At 43.3% G+C, this 23,392-nt stretch overlaps 1 protein-coding gene across 19 annotated transcripts in view; it reads left to right on the top strand.

Annotated features, from left to right (window-relative positions):
* The window catches only part of Pde8b (phosphodiesterase 8B), a 226,297-nt gene that overhangs the window by 46,405 nt on the left and 156,500 nt on the right, over positions 1 to 23,392 (top strand). For 3 of the 19 annotated variants that reach the window (XM_011244649.3, XM_006517594.4, XM_017315493.2), the window contains exon 2: positions 17,703 to 17,942. The exons of the other annotated variants lie outside the window; for them this stretch is intronic. The gene's annotated coding sequence lies outside the window, so the exon portion shown is untranslated. The remainder of the gene's footprint in view (positions 1 to 17,702; positions 17,943 to 23,392) is intronic. 19 annotated transcript variants of the gene reach the window in all.

The raw sequence follows: 23,392 nt of genomic DNA, 5'->3' as shown, positions 1-23,392 counted from the left end.
GGCACATGGGCATACATGTTTATGCAGTTCCCTGGAACTGAAGTTACAGACAGTTGTGAGCCATCATTATGGGTGCTGGGAATTGAACTTGGTCCTCTGCAAGAACAGCAAATGTTCTTGACTGCTAAGCCATTTCTCCAGCTCACTACCTGATGTTTTAAAACACTTCTTTCAGCATTCACAAGATCTTAGAGCATGATTGATACTTCATGTTGATGTTGATCACGAAGACCTAAATCAAGTTTTTTTTTTTCCCTTCTGTGTTAAAAATGGAAGACTGGCATGAGATGGCTCAACTGATAAAGATGCTTGCTGCACAAACTGGGTAACCTGATTTCAATCCCTAGAGCCCACTCAAAGGTGTGAGGAGAGAGCCAACTCCACAAATTTGTCCTCTGGCTTCTACATACACTCTGGGGCATGGTGGCACACACCTTTAATCCCAGCACTTGGAGGCTGAGGCAGGCGGTTTTCTGAGTTCGAGGTCAGCCTGGTCTACAGAGTGAGTTCCAGGACAGCCAGGGCTACACAGAGAAACCCTGTCTCAAAAAAAAAAAAAAAAAAAAAAAAAAACCAAACAAACAAAAAAACCAAACCAACCAACCAAACAAACAAACAAAAAATGACTCTACATGCACTCTGTGGCATGTGTGCCCACATACACATCATGCATGGATATGTATGCTCATACATACAGACATAGTAATAATAAACAAAAATTTTGACTTAAAAACAGTACATGGATAATATGTGTATATTATCATATATGTGAATATATTGATGTGTATCTGTATACACATATATCATGTACATAATGTTTCTATGTATGTTTGAAAACTCTAATTCTTTCTTTGTTATAGAATCCCAGGTCTGGTTTATGGTACTTTTCCTAAAGAGGTGTTTTATGTCCAATATTATCTGTAAACTGATTTTGTTTGTTTTCCTTACATATATACACGTCAACTTTATCAGCTAGCAATGTTTGAGGTGGCTTCTTGGATCATAAATGTTGTTGACTAGATGCTATGATAGAGTTGGGATGGTGTAGAGATGGGAAGATAGTAGAAGCAGGAGAAACAAGGCAGAAAATATGAATTCTCATGAGAGGGAATGTTGGAGTGTGGGGCACAGATGGGAGCTGAAAGATGGAGAAGTGCTATAGAGAGTGGCTGTGGGGGGCAGCCAGATGGCTCAGTGGGTAGAGCTGCCAGCCCACCAAGCTGGTAGGAGAAGAGAACACAGTGTCCTATGTTGTTCTCTGACCTCCATGTATGTACATCCATGTATATCCATGTATTGCACATACATGGTCCTACCACTAAATAAAATCTTAAAAAAAAACTTTTAGAAGAGTGACTGACTATATACATGCCCAAAAGAGGTGATCTTCAAGGAGAAGTGACATAAGTGTGAGTCACTGAAGGTGGGGGCTGGAGCAAGCTGCCTCTATTTAGGAATGGGAAGCAACACTGGGATTTGAAAAATGCAGGAGATTGAAAGCAGGGCAGTTCAGTCTGAGAAACATTTGCTCAGGGCCCAACTAGGTGTCAGACACTGTCTATAGAAATGAATAAGATGATCACCTCCCTAGGGAAGCTTCTATGCTCACTGGGGTGTGGGAATGGCATACAAAACCACTTTTCCATAGCTATGGAATGCATTGCTGCAGATGTGGACGCCCATGGTTTCTGTGATCAGGCATGGCTCATCTGGATCCTCGATGTCAGGGTGTTTTATCAGGCCGCAGTCAAGGTGATATCTATGGTGGAGTTTCCTGTGAAGGCTCAAATGGTAAAGATCTTCTAAACTCATCTTTGTGGTTATTAGTAGGACTTAGTTCCTTGATGACTGTTAGACAAAAGTTGGAGGCCACCCTCAGTTCTCCAACACAATGGTTTCTCTAACATGGCAGTATGCCCTGCAAAAACCTGCAAAAGGAACAGTTTGTCCTTACCCATGATCTAGGGGCAATCTTATGTATCCCATTACAGATGTGAAGGCAGGGCCTACATAAGGATGCAAGACCCTAGAGGTAGGAATTTCTGGGAGCCACAGTGGAGCCTGCCAGCCACATTGGTGGTTACCACAGTTTGTGTGTCCTGTTTAGTGTTTAAATGTGATGTTTAAATGAGGTACACTCCAGGGTGACCTGAAAGAAGAGCATCCAGCTGCTACATGATGAAGTGGCTTCCTGAACAGCACAGTGTTTAGTGTCTGAGTAATACCTTGAAGGATGAACATGGATTGATTTGTGTGCTGATAGTTTGATGGGGGAAGAGAAAAGTTCCATGGTAGATGAACATGAGAAACACCAAGAGGTGGCTTGTCAGATGACCTCTCCACAAGTGGTTCTGGGAAATGGTATGTGGTGGAGGATAGGAAGGAAGAGTCAAAAATGGAAGAAATAAAAGGGGAGACACAGAGTGCAAAGAAGGAGCTTTGTCCAAGAGACACAGGCAGGGTTTTAAGCAAGGGGATCCAGGAAGATGAGTCGATGTGCAGAGATGTGGATTCAGGGAGACAAGACGATGGGCAGAGATATGGATTCAGGGAGACAAGGCAATGGGCAGAGATGTGGGTTCAGGGCTGTGAACGATTGATGCTTGCAACTTTTATATCAACTCAGACGCCTGCGGAAGGGGGTCTGTATTAAATAACAATGGGGAGGAGATAGCATGGTTTTATTTTTAAATTATAGAGTTATTTGATAGTTGGAAAAGGCAGAGTGGAAGATAAAATAGTACACAGTAATGTCTATAGTTTTTTTGTTTGTTTGTTTTTGGTTTTGTTTTCTGGCTTAATTTTTGAAGAACGGCACTGTTGGGAATCAGGGAAAGGAAGGAGACAGAAGAGAAGGAAATGATGGTGGAGAGAGGATGTTTGTGTACATTTATACGTTCAGTGACTACAGGCTATGTGAGCTCAAACTATTCTCTCCAGCATTCGTGTTCTCAACTTAATCAATGCAACTATGCAAATCGTTCTCAGCAAGCCATATGGCTCTGCTGATGGGAGACAGAGTCAAATATTTTTCTTGCAAGCAGTTTGATAAAGGAAACTTAGTGTCAGGATTGTCGTAAACATAGACCAAAGGTGGGAAGCCTGTCTTAGCGTGCTGTCTAGTGTCTGGAAGTCACTGTCTGCCCCTGGGTGCACACGATGACACAGAGCGCTGCTTACGAAGAGTGCGATTCCACTTAACAGACGCTGTTCTGAAAACATAGAGTTCTCGTTTTAATTTTTATCACATTGATTTATCTCCAGTGTCTTTATTGGGGTGTGTGTAATGTAGCCCTCATATGGAGGTCAGGGGATGGCTCATGCAAATCAGTTCATTCCCTCCACCCTGTAGCTTCTGGGGATCAAAGTTAGGACATCAAGTGTATTAGTTACTTTCTGTTGCTGTGACAAAATACTACAACTGAGGCAACTTATGGAAAAAAAATGGTCATTTTGGCCTATAATTCCAGAGAGACAGAGATAGAGAAAGAGAGGAGAGAGAGAGAGAGAGAGAGAGAGAGAGAGAGAGAGAGAGAGAGCGGAAGAGAGACAGACAGAGAGACAGACAGACACACAGGGAGCATGCCATAATGGCAGGGGAGGCCTGGTGACAGCCAGAGCAAGAAGATGGGAGAGCATGTCTCCTTCCACAGGCAGGAAGCAGGAGGAGTTATCTGGAACTGGGAGAAGGCTACAAACCCTAAAAAGCATCTCCAGAGATGTACTTCTTCCAGTAAGGCTTTGCCTCTCAAAGATTCCATAATCTCCCCCAAGTAGTGCCACTGACCAGGGGTCTGAGCCTGTGGGGACATTTCTTCCTCCAGCTATCACATCAAACCTGGCAGTAAGCTTCCCACAGTGCCAGACTCTCCATCTGAAAGTGAATAGTTCTGCTCTTTGGTGTAGGAGCTTCTTCCATTAGACCCCAACAAGCACAGTGTGAGTTGAAAATACTAAGCCAGAAATCCATGGAATACACCTAATTTATTGAACATCATGACTTCAAGAGATTAAGCTTGATTAGGACACTCACGTTAGCCGGTGGTTGGCAATAACATCTACTGTCTAAGACAAAGCCTTTTATATTTATTTTTCCAGTTCTACAGGGGAGAGGTCAAACCAAAGCCTTCTACAGGTTACATAATCGCTCTACCACTGAGCATATAACTAGATCTTAAACATCTTTATTTCAAGATAGGTCTCACCTTGTTGCCTAGACTAGCCTTTAACCCATTCTGCAGCCCAGGCATGACCTAAAACTTGATCCTCCTGCCTCAAACTCCTGAGTAGCTGGGAATACAGATTTCACAAAGCCTATTTTATAATAAACTGTTGACCATCTCATGTATAGATAGATAGAGATTTTGTTGACATGGTCTGGAACTTGACAAATAGGCTATTCTGATTGGCCAGCAAACCCTGAAGATCCACCTATTTTGGTCTCCCAGTACTTGGATTACAAATGTGTGTGTGTGTCTCCAACTTATTTCCCCCTTCCTTTTTAAAACATAAGTTCTGGGGTTCAAATTCAAGTCCTTGTACTTGCATGGATGCTAAACTATCCATCCAGGCCTTGTTCTGTGCAATTGGAGGAAGCTACATATTCAGTGAGGGAAGCAAATTGAAGAACTGAGACTCCCTGCTTGACTCCAGTGTGAAAAATGAACTGAAGGAAACGAGATGATTCCTAGAGCAACACCTGTCTTCACTACCGGAGGTGGCACTACCGAGCAGGTGCTGTCCAGGGCTCTCACAGTAAGAACCTGCAGAGTCAAGTCATTCACTGTTCTTCCAAAAAGAGCAACTAAAGGCAGGTGCACCCCTGTGAGTTCGAGGTCAACCTGGTCTTCATAGCAAGTTCTCACCAGCCAGAGCTCTGCCCTGTCTCAAAAAAGAAAATAATGAAGTTTAAGTATGCTTGCAAGTTTATATGAACTTAACACAGGCTGGGATCCTCTGAGAGGAGGAAGCCTCAACTGAGAAAATGCCTCTATAAGATCGGGCTGTAGGCAAACCTGTAAGGCATTTTCTTAATTAGTGATTGATGGGGGAGGGCTAAGCCTATTGTGGGTGGGGCCACCCTTGGGCTGGTGGTCCTGGGTTCTATAACAAAAGCAGGCTGAGCAGATCATGATGAGGAAGCAAGTTAAAGGCACCACTTCATGGCCTCTGCGTCAGCTCCTGCATCCAGGTTCCTGCCTTGCTTGAGTTCCTGTCCTGACTTCCTTCAATGATAAACACTGATATGGAAGTATAAGCCGAACAAATCCTTCCCTCCCCAACTTGCTTTTGATCGTTTCATCATAGCAGTAGAAACCCAAATTAATAAAAAGCTTAATATTAACAGCCATTGGAATATGTAGGCGGGCCTATAGGGTATTTTCTGAATTAGTGATTAATGGGAGAGGGCTAAGCTTATTGTGGGTGGGACCACCCTTGGGCTGGTGGTCCTGGGTTTTATAAGAAATATGTAGGGAATGTTCCTACAGTTGTATGCATAATTTGGGCACTTTTAATCCTACAGTGTATGCTAGTTCTTCATGTTGATTCAAGGGATGCAGAGAAATTGGTAGTAAAGATACTTTCCTAATGGTAATTTGTACAGAATTCACCTGGCACTTTTACATGCTTACGTGAAGGCAGATATGGCTGTTAATATGGAATTTGGCTATACAGCCAACAAAGCAAAGAAGCCAGGCTACAGTTTCAAAGGACCCAAGGGAGGTCTATAGAGCAGTAGAGCATCCCATCCCCACATTTCAAATTTTCCACCTTCTTTCTTGGATTGAGCAGTATTCTCTTATGATTGACGTGAGTATCTAAGAAAACATTCTGTTTCCGTGTAGGCTGGCCTTCCCTGGTTACCATGGAAAGAATAGGTTTTGGGGTTCAAGGAGACAATTTCAATTTTATTCAATTTATTTGTGTGTGTGTGTGTGTGTGTGTGGTGTGCTTTTGATGCATGCAGGTATGTGTTGATGACTCTGTGGATGATACTCATAGATGCTAGAGCATCTTCCTTTATCACCAGCCACCACCGTCTCCTCCTCCCTGTCCTCCCTCTTCCTCTTCCTCATTCTCTTCCTCCTCTTCCTCTTCCTCTTCCTTTTGAAACAGGTCTCACTCTATATAGTCCCGGCTGTCCTGACACTTGCTGTATAGACCAGACTGATCTTGAATATACAGAGATCCTCCTGGCTCCTTAGTGCTGAGGTTAGAGGTGTGTACCACAAGGTCAGGCCCACCTTGGTTCTTTGAGACAGGGTCTCACATTGAACAGGAAGCTTACCATTTCAGCCAGGCTGGCTGGTCATGGACCTTCTGGGGCGCACCTATGTCTGCCCCCAGTGCTGTGTTTGTAGACTCAGGTTAGTCATGCTGGATTGTTCAAACTCAAGTCATCAGACATCCACAGCAAGCGTTCTTACCCACCAAGCCTTCTCCCCAGCTCTGAGGAGGAAGTTTCAAATCATCCTTCCTTGTGCATGATCATCGGGGGGAGCTTTTGTGACAAAGTTTCCCTACATGTTAATTCAGAGCTAATTGCAGTTGTCAGTTACATCAGTTCCTGTCCAATGGGAAACAGTTGATTGCAGTTGGTTTCTAATGAAGACCCTTTTGTATGGGTGCTGTGCACACAGCGCTGATGGAGATAAGGGACAACAAGGAAGATGCCCTGACCGGATGAAGCCTTCAGTGACCTTCATGCTGCTAGTTGCTGCATCTCTGGAAGGTGCTGTGTTCCTGTAGGCACAAGCTAATACAGGGCACTTTAGCAGACAGCGGGAAGAAACAGCTGGACTTCTCTCGCTTCTCTGCCTGGCTAGTGCCTCCTAATGCCCTTGCCAATGTGAGTCCAGCCTCAGAGAAAGCTGTTGCAGGCTGCCAGTGTCAGTATCTGGCCCAGGTAGGGACAGTGGATGTGCACAGGAGTGGTGGTGTGTACTTGGAGACCAACTTGCATGTTATTTAGCTCTTTTTTTTTCAGTGATTGAATATTTTTTTGTTAATTTTAGAATGTTATTGTTTTGAAAAGTATGGCAAGACAGGAAAACATCTGCTTTTTATGTTTAAGAAATTCCACTGCATTTCCTGTTTGTGTGGGCTCTTATCTTTTAGACTGTAAACTTTCATGAAATCTCATAAATTCACTTTTTCCTTACTTTCATAAGACATCTGCTTTCCAGAGAAGCAAAGAGAGCCTGGTATGGTCGCTTCTGGCTTGTAACTCCCACATGTGGGAGCTCGACAGAGAAGGCAGTGAAGCTCAAGGCCAGTATTGGCTACGTAAGGGAGTTCAAGGCCAGCCTGAGCTATGGGAGACCCAGTCTCAAATAACTAATAGTGGCTGGGGCGGGGGACACAGAGGAGCAGGGTGGGAGCAGGTGTGTGCACTTTCTCAGCTTCTCTCTGCGTGAATGCGTAGGTATTTGTGAACCATCCACAGGCGTCCATTTGTCTTCATGTGAGTCAAAGTCAAATTGAGTTCTGCATCTTTTGTAGCTTGTAGAGACATTCACACAGCTGTGCAGGCCTCCTTGCTGACACGCCAGGAATTATTTTGCTCCATACAGGAATGAAATGTGTCAACTTGAAATGTCTGCATCACGTGCATATTCTCCTGGGTCTGTGTGAAGGGGCAAGACAGAGGTCTGTATCTCAGGATGCCTATGGGGTTGCTAGGAAATGATTTTCAAAGTGCTCTGTGGTGATGCAGTGGGTCGGACTTTTTTTTTTTGTGTGCACTGTTGCCATGGAAACCAAGTGCATCATTGCCTTGTCTGACTAATTTATGATTTAATGATAAAATTTGTAGTCTAGGGTTAGCAGGTACAAAGTAACACACACACACACACACACACACACACACACACACCAGTAAACTTCAAGTGGAACTGCTATGGGGCTGGAAGATTTCACCATGATGCTGAGCGAGAATACTGTGATGTTCGACGTTGGAGATAGCTTGCATCAGTCTTCTTTCTGTGTTCTGTGAGGAGGAAATCCACACTCACTCACCCCTGTGGCTCACTGCATTTTGATAATGTTCCCAGGCCTGCCTGGCAGCAGTGAGAGAAGCCTGGCAGGGCACTAGGGTTTGGTTCCTTGGTGTGGTGGGTGGGTGGCTTTCCATGCCCATTCTCCCTCCTGCTGCCCTTCATGGGGGTGACATTGCCAATCCTGTCACCCATGAAAGCCTGCCACATGGACGTTCTGCCCTGGGCTTGTTCTGTTTGCTTTCTGCCCTCTTTTACGCTCTATCCCTGACCTCCTTGCTGTAATTTTAGGGGTCCTATAGAAAGAGAAAACCTCTGTGTGTGTTAAGGACAAGACCTTCCACTCCTTTAGATAGTGATGGTCCGGCTTATGTTTTCATCAGTGGGTCACTGGGTTAAGATTTCAGTTGAAGGTAACACCCGGAGAGCCAAGCAGAAAGCAGATGCTAATCCCCGCAGAGTTGTTCATCTGCCTCCTTGGGCTTTAGTTTAGCTTCTGGCATTTCATCCACACTAGCCCAACACCAGACTCCTGATCCATTGGATTTGAATCTGCTCTGTGTTTCAGATATTTCAAAAAAATCCTTTATTGATGTTTCCATGTGGGATGGTTTGAATATATTTGGCCCAGGGAGTGGCTGGCACCAGAGTGGCACTATTTGAAGGTGTGGCTTTGTTGAAGAAAATGCTTTACTGTGGGGGTGGGGCTTTGAGACTAGTTGCCTGGTGGTGTCAGCCTCCTTCTGGCTGCCTTGGGATTAAGATGTAGAACTCTCAGCTCCTCCTGTGTCTGCCTGGAATCTGCCATGCTTCCTGCCTTGATGATAATGGACTAAACCTCTGAACCTGTAAACCAGCCCCAATTAAATGTTGTCCCTTATAAAAGTTGTCTTGGCCATTGTGTCTCTTCACATCAATGGAAACCGTAAGACGCTAGGTTTAATGTATGTGGTTTTGGCATTTTAGAGGGAAAAGTCTGGTTGTAGGTATGACTCCTAAGACAGACAACTGAACGTGTCAACTTAGATGAATATTTCACTGAATACTGTACAAGGCCCAAATTTTTTTGTTGTTGTTCTTTTATTTAGCATATGTTTCTGAGTATCTGCTTCATGCAAAAAGAGGGCGTCAGATCCCATTACAGATGATTGTGAGCCACCATGTGGTTTCTGGGAATTGAACTCAGGACCTCTGGAAGAGCAGCTAGTGCTCTTAACCACTGAGCCATCTCTCCAGCCCCTACTTACCTCTTCTTTACAAAATGTCACCAGAGGCAGCAGGTACCTCTAAGGAACTGAAAGTCAAGGCCAGCTAGAACATGGAACTGCATAGACCTGAGAGGTGCCATGGGCTAATCTCCCTACTCAGTTTCCGAAGTGCCACAGCTCACTTCCTATAAGGTTAGTGTTCCTCCAATTACAGAGTCTTGGATGCAGTGCCTAGTGATAGCATCTTATACAGAGCCAGCATTTCCCTTTGACCTTCCAATATTGACTTTCTGTAGACAACGTCTTTGTGAAAATGGAGCTCAGAATACACCAGAAAAGCAGAGATAATTTGACTTTGTCCCCACACATGCATACCTCAGTATGAAAGTAGGGGCCCTCCTCATCCCCCGGTTAGTACTCTCACCAATTCATACACATAAGATTGTGTCCATACTTGCCAGAGCAGGATAAAGCAGACCTGTCATGTTCAAGGATATCACCAAAGAGTTCAGGATGACAGGAAAGAACAGGCAGGGTTTGCTTTTGGGCACTGATGGTTCTCATCCATCCTTCCACACTTGTTAGCCTGCTCTTCCACCTCTCAAGTCTCTTCTAAAGAAATTGCACCTTTCTCCCTTTCCTCTCAGCATCCTCCCTAAGTTGTCTAAACACCTAAGATCCAAACCTGGTGAAAGTGAAGCCTCTCCCAGAACATGCATCGTCTTTGAGAAGAAGTTGGAGAACTTCAGCCCCGTTCTGCTTGATGGACAATGCTTAGTCATTTGCTTTTTGAATTGATGGGTCGAGAAAACCCATGGGTTGTCTGGAATTGACGGGGAATTAATGAGTGTCCCTTCCATGTGTTGACCATGAGTGTGCCTTCCATGTGCTTGACCCTATGCGTGAATGTTTGTCACCATCTTCTTCTCAGGAAGACCGCCCCCGTCCAATGCTCTCCCACCCCCACACTTAAGGGCCATCCCCAGCTCTCTTGGCCTAAGTATAAGCTTATGTATGACCTTTATTCACCGAGATGCTCCACAGAAGCGTATGGTATGCGGTTCATCGTATGCAGCAGCCAGGGCAGAGTGAACACCTCTTTACCTTCCTTCCAGTATTTACATGTGGGTTGTGATGTGTTGGCTCACGCTGGTGTGTGGGCAAACTCCGTATTGGAAAACATGAAAGTAGGGACATAGACTCAAAACTGACCATGTTTGCCAATCTTTTAACTTATTTGTCAGTGGATTAAGTATTCAGACTACTATTTGTTATGAAATGTTTCCGTGTTGCTCTTGTTTGCTGTTTGGATCTCAATGTTCTTCCTTCTAGCACGGGATCAAGATTCTCTCATCCATTCTCCAGTCTAATTGTTTAGCAGTTCAAGGAGATGGCAGGCAGGCAGGGCATTCATCCATCCATCCATCCATCCATCCATCCATCCATCCATCCATCCTTCCATCCATCCATCCATTCATTTATTCATGTCTGCAGCCAGTTCATGTTGAATATTTGTTCTTGATTAAGGGGGTACAAACAAATCCCCATTTCCACAGAGCTTACGTGGTTGTTCAGTGACCATTTTCAGTACATCTCAAAATTCTGCGTATTCATCTTGTGTTCCCTTCATATCTTTGTCTTTTCATTTGAGCTTCTATTCATTTATTTATTCAGTAAGTATTGAATGGGGCCCTAATATGGGTCAGGCAGTGTTTGAAACACTGGGTTACAACCATGAAAAACATGTCTTCTTGGTTTACATTGCTGTTAGAGGAGGCTGCCAAGGAATAGGATAAGTAACTACAATGTAAATACAATGAGTGGGGTGGTCAGTGTCATGAAGAAACTGGTCAGAGAAGACAAGGAAATGGCCTTATGAAATACCCCCTTGTTTTATAGTTCATTGATTTTTAAGATGTGCTTTCTCAAAAATAATTTTCACAGCTCTAAATTTAGGCTGCACTGCATACGTGATGACATTTACTACTTTGGTTGGCAGTATTTCTTCAATAAGGGTGTGTCTCCTAATAGCAGAGCATCTTAGATGTAATAAGTGTGGCATTACTCACTGTGTGCCAGCCATTGCTCTTAGCAATTAATGTGTGCTGAATCCTTCCAGTAGCCTTATTAGGCTGGTGCTTGCTATAATTTGAATATGCGTGCCCAAAGTTCACGTGTTGGGAACCCGATTCTTGCCATATGAGAGGTGATTCAGCCATGAAGGTTCTGTGTATGCGAATAGATTAATGTCATTGTGTGGCACTGGACTAGTTATTGCAAGAGTGTTTTGTTACAACAGCAAGTTCCATATCCATCTCCTGCTCTCGGCTGCCATGTGTTCTCTCCCCATTTGATGTACTCTGCTGGGGCATGATGCAGCTTAGAAGCTCCCCAGCTACAACCCCTTGATCTTAGGCTTCTTAGCCTCGAGAAGGAGGAACAAATAAATCTCCGTTGATTCTAAATTACCCAGTGTTGTTATGGTGTTCAAGTACAGCATTACAAATGGATAGATACGGTGCATGGCTATACTCCTCCTCGAAGTGAAGAACTGGGTAAGAGTAAGTTATTTACTTGAGGTCATGCAGCAGGCATTGGTATGGTCAGGATTGGAATGTAGGCAGGTCAGCTGGTCTCTTAACTGCTGAGCTGTGCTGCAGAGCTCTAGATGTTTTCCAAGATAAGAACTTGAAGGGGGTGAGATCGAGGAAGCCAAGCAGACATATAAATGATGCATGTCCACAAAAATTGCCTGGTTCCGGGTCTGGAATATGCACAGTAGTTTGAAAGAAGCCCATTTTGAGGAAATGGAGTAGGTGGGAAGGAACTGAGAGGGGAGCTAGGTTATAGAGGTGACGGGGGGCGGGGGGAGGTTCTGACTGTGGACACACACCTGTGAGCTATCAGTGCATAGCTATGGATGTAGACTGGATTCCAAGGAAGGGATGGAGGGCAGGACAGAAAGGATCTAAGTGCTCGAATGTAACTTGTAGCATACAGAATGTGAGGACTGGCTTGAAGACCAGATCCTGGTTCTGATGAGTAGTTACTGGGAAGGAGGAAGATAGTGTGGTGACCTGAGAGCCTGGTGAAGGATATGGTTTCACAGAGGAGGGAGTTGTCCTCATGTCACGTGCTGCCAATGTGTCCAACAAGATGAGGACCTATGGACCCATGCTCAGTGGATGGGTTTTAAGAAGGCATTGGCTTAGTGAACTTGAGCAGGATCAGGTCACAGCCAGAGTGGTGAGAAGAGGAAGTGAGGAAAAGGAAAGCTAGGTTATGGTTTTGAGCTGGAACCTTCTGGGAAAGTGTTCTCGAAATGACTGATGGTTGTATTTCCATGTCTACACTGGTTTTCTATTTAGGAGCTCTAATGGTTATTGAGAGGGATGTGTTGATGTCCCTAATTATGATAGTAAATTTGTCCATTTCTCATTAGAGGTCTGTCAGGTTTGATTGTGTGATGTCCTATTTATTATTGTTGGTTTTCTTTGATCTGAAGTTGATTTGGTCAGATATTAACATAACCAGACTTCTTTCCTCTTAATTAATGTTTACATGGTATAGCTTTTGCTACTCCATACTTAATACAATTAGAATTATTTCTGTGAGTGAGTTTCTCACAGACAGTGTTTAGTTGGGTCCTGTGCTTTTATTCCATTATAATAAGTCTGGGTTTTAATTGATTTGCTCAGACCACTCATGTTTGCACATTTAAATGTAATTGTCAATATGTCAATATGTCAATATGTCAATATGTTTTAATTTAGATCTAACAGTTGCAATTTTTTAATTTTCTCCTGTTAATTATTTTCTGTTTTCTCTTTCCTGATTTTTATGAGTTATTGAACACTTTTCACTATTCAGTTTTCCTTTGTCTTGGGCTTTTCATCATGGCTTCTTGTGTGTGTGTGTGTGTGTGTATCATATCATATTCACACACAAACACATCCATTTTCTCATTCTGCTGAAAAACAATGTTTTGCTGCTTCAGATGGTATAAAGAACCCCATAGGTTCTTTCTCTGCCTCTTTCTGTAATAGTTTGCTTATATGCTAGATCTATTCTCATGGAAAAGGCCACCAAACAATGTTACAAAGCTTTCTTTCAAGAGCAAAACATGGCCTAAGGAATTCCTAAGAACTATTCTCTATTATTGCCGATGTATTTATGGTTTCCATGCTCTTTTCGTTCCTCATCTTCCAGATTTATGTCGCTTACGTCACTCTGAAGGATTTCTTTCAGTGTTGACAACCATTCTTCCACTTCTCCTTCATTGGAGAATGCCTTTATTTTGTTTTTATTCCTTATGGATATTCTTTAGTGAATAAAGATGTCTGAGCTGACAAGCCTGCTTGCTCCAGCACTTTGATCATGTGACTTCCCTTCTCTTATGATCAGTGGTCCCTCAGTTGTTCACCTGTTGCCTCCCTCTAGCAATGCACTGTTTTCCTGGCTGTTTGCAGGGACATTCCCATGTCCTTAGTGTTTTAGTGATTTGGCTGTAACGCTTCTGAACATAGATTTCCTTGGAGTCATTCAGCTTGGAGTTTGCTTGCTTCCTGAGGATTTACAGTTGTGACTTTGATCCTAGCTGGAAAGCTTTCAGTATCACATCTTCAAATGCACAAGAGTCTCTTCTCTCTGGAATTCCCATGGCAAAAATACTGAACCTTTTGCTGTGTCCCACAGGTCCCCAAGCATCTGTTCCTTCTTATTTGGTCTTTTCTCTCTGTCGCTCAGATGGGATGGTGGCTCAGGCGCTTCTTCAAACTCACTGATACGTTCATCTCCATTTTAACCTTGAATCTTTCCAGGTATGCTATGGACCTAAAATGTCCATGTGGTGGTTTGAAAGAAACTGTCCTGTATAGGCCCAGAGGGAGTGACACTATTAGGAGGTATGGCTTTGTTGGGAGAAGTGTGTCACTTGAGGATGGGCTTTAAGGTCTCAGCTGCTCAAGCCACATCTACTGTTGTCTTCTGGTTGCCTGGGGATCTGGATGTAGAACTCTTATCTCCTTCTCCAGCACCATGCTTGCCTGGATGCTGTTGTGTTTCCCACCATGATGACAATGGAGTGAAACTCTGAAACTGTAAGCCAACCCCAATGAGATGGTTCTTTTTATAAGCTGCCACGGTCATGGTGTCTCTTCAGAGCAATGAAACCCTAACTAACACAGTTCACTTGGTTTCCTATATATACTCTATTTTTGTGCTTAAACTTTGTATTTTCCCATTTATTTCAAGTGCCAGTTCTTACTCAATGGACATTTTTGTGATAGTTACTTCAATGTCTTTGTCAGATAATTCTAGCGTTTTTGTTTTAGGATCTGGGTTAGTCAGAGCTCTCCAGACAAACATAACCAGTAGAGCAGACTTCTTATGAAGGAATGTGTTGTGCAAGTGTTGAGACTAAGAATTCATTAGCTGCTATCCCCAGGCTGGGACCTCAGTTCTAGGCCAAACCCAAGGCCTTTGAGCCAGAGGACCCAGTGATGTAAATCTCAGTCTGAGCATGAAGGCCAAGAGCCAGGAATACTGATGTCCAAGGGGAGGAGAAAGTAGGCATACTAGATCAAGAGGAGACAGTGAATCAATCCATCCTCAGAAATTTCTGTTTAGAACCTCAATTAAGGGACAGATATGCACCCACGTTGGTGAGGGTAGATCTCCTTTATTTAGTTCACCCCACCCACATAAAAATTTCTTCCAGAAATAACAAAAGGAAAGCTCTCAAAACAAATGCACAAAAAACATTTTTCAAGCTTCGTAGTCACCTCTTAGCCCATGGCACACAAAATTTACCATCATAGTATTGACTGCCTTCTCGAGAAAGATGTGTTTTTCTTGGTTCTCAGGTCCAGGAATTTTGGACTTCATTATATTACTAGTGTTTGAATCTTATTCAAGTCTCATGGTGAATCTTGATATTTTTGCATGTTGAGTTCAGATTTCAAATTCCACTTCTCCTTTTGCATGGGAGTTCTATCAATACTTTCATTTTCCAAGTCTAGAGTAATCATTGTAATTGTGAAGTATATATGCTGCTCAGTGGCCCGGCTGTGACCTGGGAAGCGATCTATACTATGGTTTAATTCTGGAAGTCTGTAGTTTGCTGCCTAGCATGGGACTCCTAAGTGTAACTTGGAAAGGAGCCCAGAAGCAGGTAAACAACTCATGCCTTTGCTTTCTCAAACCCTCTCTTCTTAATCTCTTGTATTTCCTAGTTCCCTGGGACTACCATTTTGGGTCCCATGGCAAGAAATATGGGACTTCTTGTTCCTGGCTCTTCTGTACATGTGACTATGGTCACATTTAGGGCCAAGAAATACAAGGACGCCAAGAAGTGGGAGTGGGTGGGTAGGGGAGCAGGGCTGGAGGAGGGTATAGGGGACTTTCAGGATAGCATTTGAAATGTAAATGAAGACAATATCTAATAAAAATTGAAAAAAAAAAAGAAATACAAGGACATAGAAAGAAAAAAGAAAGCATCAGGATGTACCTTCTTGTGGACGAGAGGAGTTCTTGTCATGTACTGACATTATAGCTTTCTATGACTTACTGCTGATGCTCTTGTGGGCTAGAGGGAGACCTAGAGTAGAAGACAATGGAGCAAAAGAACAAATGGGAGTTGTCCCACCCCCAAGGAGGCTCATTTCTTATTCCTTGAGCCAAAACTAAAAACTTGTTGGACTCTTTACTGAAAGCATAGACTTTTCAGGCTATAGCAAGCACACATTGAAAAATAGTTGTGAACAGGGGTGGGGGAGGGAGACAGAAGGGTCAATGCCACTTTGATGGAACTTTGTATTCTACATGAATCCCAAGTCTACCTGCTGATGCATGTGTTTGTGTGTTCCTGTGGTTCTGTGTGGCTGCTCTGTGCTTCCTAGAGTGTGTGGCTGTTCTGTGTTTCTTGCTACAGAGACAGGGTAGAGAATGCTTCATCCCTTTACCAGGACTAAGTTATAGGAGGCACATTCACCGTGGATAACATCTGTGAGTTTGATGCTGGGCAAGTTCAGAAACGATCTGAAGCACGGGAGTGTGCTGCTGTTTGCTGTGGCACTGAGCTGGGCCTTGGGTTCTTGCTGGCATCTCTTCCAGAAACATCTCAGCATCTCTTGCTCTTCTGTAAAGTGGTGACTTGCGGATTTTAAACAATGTGCAGTGCAATTGGCCAGACCCTTGTGGCCTCCAGCTCCCTCTGTGACAGCACTGCCTTTCTTCCAAGCAGCCCTCCAGGCTAAGGCATGAGAAGGGCAGGAAGCGCGGGCTGAGGGCTGGCCTTGGCCCTCACACAAACTTGGACCCATCCATGTTGGCCTTGTCACTTGGTGACTGTGTCACCTTGGTCAAGCTACAGAGCCTCTCTAACCTTGGTCCCTTCATAGGTGAAACAGGACAGTCATCACTAAACTCATGAGGCAGGGTTGCTGAGTCAGCATTAATGAATGTCCTCCAATGATAGGTGTTGTGTCATAGGGAAGGAATTTGGCCTTATTTTCTCTCTGCATTAGTTCTAGCAAATATCCTTTTTAACCTGCCGACATAGATGATTATTAGGATCACTCTCCTTTTAATATTTTGGCTCATATCAGACATCCAGTGAGATTCATTCTCGAGACTGAAGAGCAGTCAGTGCACGTTACACTCTACTGTTTCTGTTCTGAATGTGTGTCTGAATAGCTATCTGTGTGTAATTGGGAGCCTTTCTAAGTACAGAGCAATGGTAAACAATGATGTATGTGTATGTGCACAAGTCCAGAATGTATGGCACCCATGCTGCCCCTCCACCGCCCATTTTAGAGAATAGCTGGAAAAAACAAATCCTCCCAGTAACCTCTGTCCCCTCTGCTAATGACCAGTGTCTCTCTTCTCCATCCGTCATGTTGGCAATAAACAAACCCTCCAGCATGTTTACTGTTACCAATAACAATCTCAGCCCTTCCGAGGAAGTTTTGTAAACATCACTTACTTAGTAAACTGCTGTTCCTTTATAACTGCGCATTATTTGAAAGGCTCCTGAAGCCTTTTAGCCCTTTATATTTGGAAACCCGTGTTTGAAAGGAAAAATAATTTGATTTTGTGCAAATGCAAATCAGCAAGGTTCTTGGAGGTGAGAGTTATGTGTCTTTCTTTATTCCCTTTTCAGCATCCGCTGCATAAATGGGTGCTGAATAATTGTGGATTCACTTCATTTAAATTTGAATGCTTTTGGATAATTAGTGTGTGAATAACACTTTATATTGAATATTTTAGTGGAATGAATATCTAGCCCCCCAGTGATGGAGAAGATATTGGCCTGGGGTTATCTGACCAGTGGCAAGGCAGCTCTACACTGCAGGTTAGACTGGTTTCCTTTCTGCATGAGTAGAAGACCTCCTGTGAGCCCTGGGTTGTAATTAAAATTTAAATTGCCCTTCTGAAAAACTCACTTGAACGACTAAGACAAAAAAATAAAAAGGCTTCATTTTAATTTCTGTCCTAGCTGTCACCAGAGAGCTTGCTGAAAGGGTCTGGTGTAGGAAGCAAATGCTTAGGTTTGGATGCATCCAAGCGTTGCCTGTGTTCCCCGGGCCGACCTCAAGGACCCCAACAAAACACTGTGTTCCAGGGGATAACAAGCCAGTAGCAGCAATAAACAAACATACTTTACCGACCTCCTGGGTAAACAGCATTCTGCAGAGACCCACCCTGGGTTACGACAGGAGCCAAGAGCTCTAAGGAGGTACGTGTCTAACCTTGTCCTAGATCTTCGACAGAAGCTGTGTGTGTGTGTGTGTGTGTTGATGAGAAAGCTTTTAAAGTGTACAGTGGTTGAAAAGAGGTCAGGGCCATTTTCACTGAAAGGATGAATTTTAACTTCAGAGAAATGGGATATTACTTTCCATACTAAAATTATCCAGTGAAGATATTTTGTAAAGCAAAGACATCTAGAGTGAATATTGGTAGTGGTGACTACATATACAAATAATCAGAGAAAAGGAAGTCAGGCAGCCTTAGGAGTGAGGGAGCTTAAGGAGACGGGAACAGTTCCTCACTAAACATGTTTCTTCAAGAGCAGCATGCTGGTAGAGGATATTAGACGTAAACAAACACAACATCAGGGCTCTAGAAGTATTTCAGATTAAACCACATGTATGCGATGCACGAGGAAATGCTAAGTGTGATTTGGAGACCCTACTGGCAACACTCAGAGATTACGGCAGAGCAGAGATATCGACTCCCTTCTGTTAGGAATTGTATATTAAGATATTTAAAATATTGGTAACTTTTCTTTCTCTCATTTAGAATTCTAAGAAACTCCAAACAAACAAACAAACAGATCAATTGTACTTCTTGGGTTTTTGGTGTGTGTGTGTGTGTGTGTGTGTGTGTGTGTGTGTGTGCAGGTATGTACACATGTGAGTACTTGAGTGTGGAGGCCAGAGGTGCAGCAAGTGTTTTCCTCAGTTGCTCTTCTGCTATAAGATCTGTTACTTACTCAGGATCATGACAATTCAGCCATGCTGGCGGGCCAGGAAGCCCCCACACCCTCCCATGTCTGCCTCCCAGGGTTGGATTACAGACACACGTGACCACATCCAGCTTTTTCCATGGGTGGTAGGGATCTAAACTTGGGTCAGACTTGCTAATTAATCCATCTTTGAGCCGTGTGTGTGTGTGTGTGTGTGTGTGTGTGTGTGTGCGTGTGTGTGTGTGCATGTGTGTGTGTGCGTGTGTGTGTGTGTGTGTGTGTGTGTGTGTGCCTGTTATATCAACTTTTCACATAAGCGATGGCATTGGTTTATGGGTTTATTGTTCTTGTTCAAAGCTTTACTGGGTGCAGTTAGCACACTATGGAACCCGTCCATTTTACGTGTGTGCCTAAAGCTTAGTGAGTTTATTCTGTTGTACAGATATCACCATAACCCAATTTTAGAACATGTTTCTACATTATTTGTAGTTTATTTGGGGCTTTTTAAAAAAGTGGATATTTTATTTGTTTACATTTCATATGTTATCTCCTTTCCTGGTTTCCCCTCTGCAAGTCCCCTACCCTATACCCCCTCCCCCTGCTTCTATGAGGGTGCTCCCCTGCCCACCCACTCACTCCTGCCTCACTGCCCTAGCATTCCTCTACACTGGGGCATCAAGCCTTCAAAGGAACAAGGGCCTTCTCTCCCACTGATGCTAGATAAGGCCCCTTCAGCCCCTTCAGTCCTTTCCCTAACTCCTCCATTGGGGGTCCCTGTGCTCAGTCTGATGGTTGGCTTCAAGCATCCATATCTGTATTGGTCAGGATCTGGCAGAGCCTCTCAGGAGACAGCTGTATCACACTCCTGTCAGCAAGCACTTCTTGATATCAGCAGTAGTATCTGGGTTTGGTGTCTGCATGTGGGATGAATCCCCAGGTTGGGCAGTCTCTGGATGGCCTTTCCTTGAGTCTCTGTTCCACTCTTTGTCCCTGTATTTCCTTTAGACAGGAGCATTTCTGGGTTAAAATTTTGGAGATGAGTGGGTGGCCCCATTCCTCAACCGGGGGCCATGTCTAGCCTCTGGATATGGTCTCAACAGGTTCTCCTTCCCCTTTGTGGGGTATTTCAGCTAATGTCATCCCTGTGGGGACCTGGGAGGCTCTTGCTTTCCTGACATCTGGGACTTTCTGGTTGCTACCCCCAGTTCCCCATCACCCCATTGCAATACACCTCAATTTCTTGACCCTCTGTACATCTCCTCCATCTCCTCCAGCTCTTCCCATACCTGATTCTGCCTCTCTTTTTCCCCCTCCCCTTCCACTCTTCCTCCCAAGTCCCTCCCACCCTCTACTCCACTTGATTATATTGTTCCCTCTTCTTAGTAGAACTGAAGCATCCACTCTTTGGTCCTCCTTTCCTCTTGAGCTTTATGTGGTCTGTGAGTTGTATTGTGAGTGTTCCATGCTCTTTGCCTAATATCCACTTATCAGTGAGTACATACCATGCCTGTTCTGTTGTGACTGAGTTAGCTCACTCAGAATGATATTTTCTAGATCCATTCATGTGCCTGCGAATTTTGTGAAGTCATTGTTTTTAATAGCTGAGTAGTACTCCATCGTGTAAATGTACCAAAATTTCTGTATCCATTCCTTTGTTGAGGGTTGCTTCCAGCTTCTGGCGATTATAAATAAGGCTGCTATGAACATAGTGGAGCATGTGTCCTTATTACATGTTGGAGCATCTTCTGTATATATGCCCAGGAGTGGTATAGCTGGGTCCCAATTTTCTGAGGAACCACCAGCCTGATTTTCAGAGTGGTTGTACCAGCTTGCAATCCCACCAGCAATGGAAGAGTGTTTCTCTTTCTCCACATCCTCACCAACATCTGCTGTCACCTGAGTTTTTGATCTTAGCCATTCTGACTGGTGTGAGGTGGAATCTCAGGGTCATTTTGATTTGCATTTCACTGATGACTAAGGACGTTGAACATTTTTTTAGGTGCTTCTCGGCCATTTGAGTTTCCTCAGTTGAGAATTCTCTGTTTAGCTCTGTTCCTGATTTTTTGATAGGGTTGTTTATCTGGAGTCTAACTTCTTGAGTTCTTTGTATATATTGGATATTAGCCCTCTATTGGATGTAGGATTAATATGCAACAAAATTCTGGGTCCTGTTTACATATTCAGTCTGTTATTCTATGTCTTTTTATTGGGGAATTAAGTCCATTGATGTTAAGAGATATTAAGGAATAGTAGTTGTTGCTTCCTGTTATTTTTGTTATTAGAGGTAGAATTATGTTTGTGTGGCTATCTTTTGGGTTTGTTGAAAGAAGATTACTTTCTTGCTTTTTCTAGAGTGTAGTTTCCCTCCTTGTATTTGAGTTTTCCATCTATTATCCTTTGTAGGGCTGAATTTGTGGAGAGATTGTGTAAATTTGTTTTTGTCATAGAATATATGGTTTCTCCATCTATGGTAATTGAGAATTTTGCTGGGTATAGTAGCCTGGACTGGCATTTTTGTTCTCTTAGGGTCTGTATGACATCTGTCCAGGATCTTCTAACTTTCATAGTCTCTGGTGAGAAGTCTGGTGTAATTCTGATAGGTCTGCCTTTATATGTTACTTGACCTTTTTTCCTTACTGCTTTTAATACTTTCTTTGTTTTGTGCATTTGGTGTTTTGACTATTATGTGATGTGAGGTATTTCTTTTCTGGTTCAGTCTATTTGGAGTTCTGTAGGCTTCTTGTATGTTCATGGGCATCTCTTTCTTTAGGTTAGGGAAGTTTTCTTCTATAATTTTGTTGAAGATATTTATTGGCCCTTTAAGTTGATAATCTTCACTCTCTTCTATACCTATTATCCTTAGGTTTGGTCTTCTCATTGTATCCTGGCCTTCCTGGATGTTTTGGGTTAGGAGCTTTTTGCATTTTGCATTTTCTTTGACTGTTGTGTCAATGTTTTCTATGATATCTTCTGCACCTGAGATTCTCTCTTCTATCTCTTGTATTCTGTTGGTGATGCTTGCATCTATGACTCCTGATCTCTTTACTAGGTTTTCTATCCCCAGGTTTGTCTCCCTTTGTGATTTTTTTATTGTTTTTGTTTCTATTTTTAGATACTGGATGGTTTTGTTCAATTCCTTCACCTGTTTGGTTGTATTTTCCTGTAATTCTTTAAGGGATATTTGTGTTTCCTCTTTAAGGGCTTCTAGCTGTTTACCTGTGTTCTCTTATATATTTTTTTTCACTTTTTTTTTAATTGGGTATTTTCCTCATTTACATTTCCAATGCTATCCCAAAAGTCCCCCATACCCCCCCACTCCCCTACCCACCCACTCCCCCTTTTTGGCCCTGGTGTTCCCCTGTACTGGGGCATATAAAGTTTGCAAGTCCAATGGGCCTCTCTTTCCAGTGATGGCTGACTAGGCCATTTTTTGATACATATGCAGCTAGAGACAAGAGCTCCAGGGTACTGGTTAGTTCATATTGTTGTTCCACCTATAGGGTTGCAGTTCCCTTTAGTTCCTCGGGTGCTTTCTCTAGCTCCTCCATTGGGGGCCCTGTGATCCATTCAATAGCTGACTGTGAGCATCCACTTCTGTTTGCTAGGCCCCGGCATAGTCTCACAAGAGACAGCTATATCTGGGTCCTTTCAGCAAAATCTTGCTAGTGTATGCAATGGTGTCAGCGTTTGGAAGCTGATTATGGGACGGATCCCTGGATATGGCAATCACTAGATGGTCCATCCTTTTGTCACAGCTCCAAATTTTGTCTCTGTAACTCCTTCCATGGGTGTTTTGTTCCCAATTCTAAGAAGGGGCAAAGTATCCACACTTTGGTCTTCGTTCTTCTTGAGTTTCATGCTTTTAGCAAATTGTATCTTATATCTTGAGTATTCTAAGTTTCTGGGCGAATATCCACTTATCAGTGAGTACATATTATGTGAGTTCCTTTGTGATTAGGTTACCTCACTCAGGATGATGCCCTCCAGGTCCATCCATTTGGCTAGGAATTTCATAAATTCATTCTTTTTAATAGCTGAGTAGTACTCCATTGTGTAAATGTACCACATTTTCTGTATCCATTCCTCTGTTGAGGAGCATCTGGGTTCTTTCTAGCTTCTGGCTATTATAAATAAGGCTGCTATGAACATAGTGGAGCATGTGTCCTTCTTACCGGTTGGGACATCTTCTGGATATATGCCTATATTTTTTTAAGGGAGTTATTTATGTCCTTAAAGTCCTCTATCATCATCATGAAATGTGATTTCACATCAGAGTCTTGCTTTTCTGTTGTGTTGTGTTGTGTTGTGTTGTGGGAAATATTGAAAAGAACAGCAGTTCCCACGCTTCACTCAGCCCCTGCAGTCTTGACAATCAGTTCCTATCTCATAGAGACTCTCTGATTCAGAGCTCCAAAATCTCTCCACCTAACTTGCTCAGTTCTCACTGCTGGGTCACTACCACATCAGCCCCATGCTTCAAAACCCCCAAGGCCTTTGTGGTACACTTCTTGTAAACTCACGCTTTGCCACTGTACCTTCCTCTCTTGAACCCAGTCAAACCACTACGTGAAGGAAAACACATAAACTTAGTTCAGAAACAATGGTAACTCAATCACTGGGCACAACAACTAGAATGTTAATCTTGTAAGCCATATTAAATCTAAATCCTTCTGTAGTAAATCCTGGCAGATTTGCCATATAAGCTGGGAGACACTAGTAGC

Source organism: Mus musculus, chromosome 13 (assembly GCF_000001635.26).
Source record: "Mus musculus strain C57BL/6J chromosome 13, GRCm38.p6 C57BL/6J".
In the NCBI taxonomy this organism is placed as follows: Eukaryota; Metazoa; Chordata; class Mammalia; order Rodentia; family Muridae; genus Mus; species Mus musculus.
This window is presented reverse-complemented; position numbering and strand designations above follow the sequence as displayed.